Source organism: Aphelocoma coerulescens, chromosome 2 (assembly GCF_041296385.1).
Source record: "Aphelocoma coerulescens isolate FSJ_1873_10779 chromosome 2, UR_Acoe_1.0, whole genome shotgun sequence".
NCBI classification, from domain to species: Eukaryota; Metazoa; Chordata; class Aves; order Passeriformes; family Corvidae; genus Aphelocoma; species Aphelocoma coerulescens.
In genome coordinates this window covers 93,929,842-93,935,841 of record NC_091015.1, presented here as the reverse complement: position 1 = coordinate 93,935,841, position 6,000 = coordinate 93,929,842, and positions in this window count along the sequence as shown.

Below are 6,000 nucleotides of genomic sequence, written 5' to 3'. Positions count from 1 at the left end.
TTACTTTTGATTCAGCAGTAGGTTGTCCTCATGTTGAGCTCTCATCATTGAGGAGGTTGGATGGTACAGTATATTGGCATCTCCAAGTCTTAGCTGATTGTTCTCAGTCTTTTCCATTCAGACTGTGCTTTCAAATTAACCAGGAAAAAAGGAAATTTTCTCAGGAATTTAACTTTTCTTTTAGTTCCTCATCAATAAAGAAGAGAAATAACTCAAGGAGGTAAAAACTCTTAGATAAACTCTTCCTATGTGAAGGTAAACTTGAGTTCTCCTGTGAAGCTATGTGTCTTGTTCTGCAAATTCCTACCTGAACTGAGTTCAGCAGGGTTGAGGACTCTTACACCAGGGTCAGAAGACTGTAGGGTGTCTCCAAGACTATATGGTGTCTCCATGGAAATGATGGAAATTTTGTACTTTTCTTCTGAGATAAGGCTGTGGTCAAGTGTTCTGCAGAGTAGTTCTGCAATTAAACTAGCCCTAAAAAGCAAACCTCTAGTATCCAAACAGTCAAGAAGCATTTTAGGAAATAAATGTGAGGCCCGGGAATGTACAGCATAATTTCTTTAGAAAAGCTGGATGTCTTTTTGTTTGGACAAGCTCACACATTTTCATGATACATTTTGTTCAGGCATTTGGATAGTCGAATACTGTGCATTTATGTTGCAAATTGTTTTATCCCCTTTAGAAAATACTATCAGAATGCAAAGCAGAAGGGGTAATTTTGTCAGCTTCCTATATGGTAGACTTTGGTGCAACAATGACTCTGACTGAGCGATTCACTCAGAGATTTGCAAGACCTGTAGGAAGGTAACAGGTACAGGGAGACAAGAGATTTTAATGAAAAAGAAGAAGCAGGGGTTATTTTAATAATTGTTTGCATTACATTTTTTTTTACCCTAAGTAAAAATATGACTAGTAGAACAGCTCTTACCTGTGAAAGCAGAATTAGTCACACTAATAGGGACTCCTATTTTCAAGATATTTCAAGAATAGTATATTTTTCTACATTTGTTTTCACCTTGCATGGATGATCCAGTCTTGTATCACCCAAAGCAGAATTAGAGAAAACAGGGGGCATGAATTTTCACAAGCACAACAGAGCAAAGAGAAGAAACAGCACTTAAAAGGAGACTTCTGAGTAGTTGTAAGGAAGAAATTCTTCAGCACAAGAGCATTGAATCACTGAAATATGTTGTTCGGGGAGGTTGTGGAATCAATATCCTTGGAGGTGTTCAAAACTCATGTGGGTAAGATCCAGAGTAACCTGAATTAGCTTTCAAGAGTCTTGTTTGGAATTGTGCTTGAGTCAGAAGACTTTCAGAGTTCCTTTGAGTCTAAATGCTTCTATTATTCTATGATCTCAGTTATACCACAAAATGGTAAGGAATCAGAAAACAACAAGACTAATTACTGGATTTTCTGAGTAAAGGCATGGGACTGCAAGAGTACATGAGAATTAAACAGCAAAATGTGTTGCATCCTGAAAAGAAAGACTGAAAAGGAGTAGAAGAGGGAGCATGCTGTGGCAATGATGGCTGCTGAGTTCAGAAAAACATGGAAGTATTTCAAATGCTGTGGATGAATATGTGGAATTTTCTTCACTGGGAAGTCATGATGCAAATTATTGAGGTAAAGCAATACCTAGATAGCTGTATAGAAGTATTATGACATTTGCTTCTCCATAATGCTAAGCAAGGTGCATTCCAATATTTACTTTTTGAGATACAAACTGATTACTTGCAACACCTTCTGCATTTAAGACACCAAATATTAGCCCAGATGCTTTTAGCTACAAAGTTACTTAAATATTTCAGTTCTTCAAATCTCTGTAGTAGAGGTGAGTAAGAAAAGCAGAATGCCAAGAGGAGTAAGTCAGTGGTAAGATCCTATTGAACTTATTGCTATCTTTCTTTCTCTTTGCTTGTCTCTGCAGATTAGATGCTTGTAATCAAGAATCCTTTGAGACTCATAGGAAAGCTCTCTCCAAGCCCTACGATAAAGGTGTGTCTTGCTGGTATTCAAAATTTTTCTTCTACACTTTCTTCTTCTACAGTTGCAGCAGAAAAAAATGTTAAAAGATGCAAGTAGCAGTTTATAATTTGCAAAGGTGTCCTGCCTGCAGTACTCTGGACACTGCTGTGCCTTGTTTTTCTGAGCATGGTGTGTGGCTGTTATATCTTGCTGCAACACTGTCGGTCTCTTGGGTTTGACATTCTTCTAAGGAGGTGTTTTGTTTGGTTCTAGGTTTGGAGGATTATAGTAAAGGTGAGCTAATATGTCTGTGATTTTGTAATAGACATCAATGAGCCATGGCACCAGAACATAACGTGCAGACTGGAAGAGACCATAGTGTTGATCAAAGATGATAAATCTGTAACATTGACAAGAACTATTCAACTTATTTTAAATCTGGGAATGTGTGCTAAGGAAGACTCCTCATCCGTTTCATTTTACATTAATATCATACGTACTCTATCTTCTCATTTCTTAGTTATAATAATTTTAATTATCACTGATTGGACCACATTCAAAATGTGATATTATAAGTGGCTTTGATACTCTGAAAGTTTTTTGGCACTGAATTTCAAACAATATAAAGGCTCTTCACTGCAGTGTGCTCTGCAGCCATCTCTCATTGCAGGCATTGCCTGATGCAGCAGAAGATCTGGAACCAGTTTTTGGAGTTGCAGGAAACTGCCTTCTTACAATGCGACCCCAGGCTCATCCACCCTGTTTCTCCCATTTGGTTTGTTAGTTGGCTTTGAGGTTTTTTTCAGTTGGTTGGGCCTTCCTGCCTGCCTGCCTGCCTGCCTTCCTTCCTGCCTTCCTTCCAGTGTTTTCTTTTCTTACAGGTCTCACTTGTCCAAGCCAGGAATCCAGCCCCAGATTCACCACCTACTGCTACAAGCACTCACCTTCTGCCTTGAAGTCTGGAGCCCACCAAGCCTTCCTCACCCACCTGCAGTGTGCTCTGCCTCAGCCAGTGCCACATTGCCAGGCCAGGAATGCAGGTACCAGACAGGATCAGAGCAAGCACCACTGCCTGGGACCTCACACAGCAGTGAGTTATGACCAGGTAGGCACTGCAGCAGCCTACTGGGAAAAAAGTGTGTTCTCATAGCATTTTCAGAGATTCTTTTCTTTAAATTATAGATCTTACCTTACCTTACCTGATACCTTACCTGACACCAGCTATGTCCGGTCTTAGTTTTGGTCTGGGGACTCACTCAAGTCTTCTCTATGCACAGCAGAAACAAAAGCTAAGCAGGTTAGTACTGAGAAGCCTTAGGCATTCTCTCCATGTCCAAGAGCAGAAATCAAAAAAGCATAATAAATCAGCAGAAGCTGAAGCAATGTGACTGTGCCTTGGTGGTTTAGCAGGGGTCTTGAGGGATTCAGGGCTGCTTCTGTTCTGTAAGTGTTGATGACATGGAAATTCTCTTAAAACTAGTATTTCTGGGGTTATAGCATTTTGTCAGAAGTCAGTGGGCACAATATTCTCTCCTTTTTCCTCCAACTTGTTCAGAAGTGTCACATTTGAGAGTGATATCTGAAAAAGCTCTTGTGGTGCCAGGAGACATTTTTATTTCAAATTCTGTGATAACATTTCTGAAAATAAATTCTGCCAGCAACAGTAATTAAACAGACCTTCCAACTGTGCCTTAGGCTGCCCTTTCATGTTTGTTTTCTGCTCAGGCAACAAAACTGGTCATGACAGTAAAATATTCTGCTGGCATATCTTAGAGGCATATGTTCAGCAAAAAGCCTTGCTCAGTTTCTAGATTCCTAGCTCAAATAATTAGCAACATTTGCTATTAAACCAGAAAGAGCTGAAATTTTTAATTCCACTTCAGATGTTTTAAGAGTGTATATTACAAAGGTCATGTCATACATCCAACCTTACTACAACACTTTCCCAGTGAAAGGTTTTCTCCCCGTTTCTGGCAGATCACTGTGGCTGTCTTCACTGGCTGAGACGACATTTTATAAAAGCTTCTAACCTTCAAGAGTGGGAGCAAATGCTGTGCCTTTTCTGCACTCTCTCAAGAAACAGACACCTTCTCTTCTCACTGAACTCCCTTGAAAGTATCCCAAATTAAGATCATCCTTACCCTTCTCACCTCATGTCTTCTCACTGTGCACCCCTTTCTGACAGCTTCCCTTGATTTTCTTAATTTTGCCTGGTAGTGACTCTAAACCCAACTGGAGCAAAGAAGAGCAGCAGACATTCATTAAGACTTTCTTGTTTCAACCTCAAATGCTATGGCCTCTATTGGAAACGAGCAAAATTTAAAAAATACCCACAAACAAATCCCAACACCAACACAACCAAAACTAAAACCAAAAGCAACAAAGCAAAAAACCCCCCAAACCAAACCAAATCAAAACAAGCAAGCAAACAACAACAACAAAAAAAAAACAACCCAAATCCCAACACATATATTTTTAATACTGTGTGTGAAGTTTGGATTCAAATATAATTAATCCCATTTCAAGAAAGAAATTCACAAAATAAAGTTTTCAAAAGAAAGTTTTCCACACTTCTTGATATTACTTCTGTACCTTGCTAATGTGACAGAAAGTAGGACAGAGCCCAGCTTTTCAAGTACATCCTTTCAATTCTCTTAAGACCTTTTGAAAGAAATCTGAAATATTAGCAGTATAATAAATGCTATTTGGTCTGCATTTTAAATAACGATCAATACCAGGAGTAGTCCAGAAGACTTTCTTTATACCTTTGATGAGCAAATGCAACAGTCAATATCTTAACTGAACTGCTCAAAAAATGTGTAGGTTCAGTCTAAAGTCTGAAATTTATCATGTACAGCTGAGAACAAAATTCTGAGAGATGAAATAATCTCTTCAACATGCTCTAATTGAAGCAGAGCAGGAAAACAAGTTCAAAGCTGAGAGTTTTTTAAATAATCAGAAACACAAGGTTATTTGCATAATGTTTGACTGATTCCTTAAAAATGTTACAGAACAGAATATCTAAAAGATGATGCGTGCTGCAAGGTCAGCACTGATAGCAACTGTTTTCTTTAATCCATTTAAAGCTATTTAAATCAATTAGCATGACTTAGAACTGACTTACAGAAATATATAGTGATATATTTTCAACTTTATACCATGGGGAAAAATGACTAATGAGGTGTCTGTGAAATACAGAGGCCTTGAATGGGTGATTTATGTAATGGATATTAATTTAAAATAGCAGTTAAAAAATAATCTGTAGTTTTACTCTTTATTCTGGAATGAAAGATTTTTGTAAAAAAAAATGAATAGAAAAAGAGATGGTAGAACTGTAGGAAAATTCAGTCTCCAAGGTAACTCAGGAATTCATCTAGTTTTGAACCTCCAGCTCAAAGAAGGGTCAGCTGGGGTTTCTTCCTGTTTGACCTTAAAGGTCTCCAAAGATGGAAACTGAAAAAGCTTGGGCAACCTCTTCTACTATGTGACTGTCTTCATGGTAAATAAAGCTCTCCTTTTAGCTATTTTGAATATCTTTCATTTTAACTTCTGCTCTTCTTTTCTGGGCCTCCAAGCATACATACACCACCATCTATCTTCTGGCTCTATCTTCTCATTGTCCTTCAGAACTTGTGTCAGCTGTCAGTAAAACATTTGTCTCAGTCAGCAACACTTCTTTGTTAGTGAATATCAGATCCAATTGTGCATCACCCTTGTTTGCCACAAGTGCTTTAATGAATAAAATATCCTTGACACACCCCAAGAATTTCCGTAACTTCTTGCATCCCACCATGTTGCTACTCCAACAAGGATCTGCAATTTACAGAGTTACTGGAGTCATTTAAGAAAGGCTTCTCTGCAAAGCTGTTCTCTAGTCAGCTGGCTCCCAGCACATATTGGTGCATAAGGTTATTTCTCCCTATGTGCAGAGCTTTCATTTTCCTCAAAGTGCATGAGGTTCCTCTTTGCAGATTTCTTCAGCCTCTCCAAGTCCTTTTGAATGGCAGCACAAACAACTACCTGGTATAT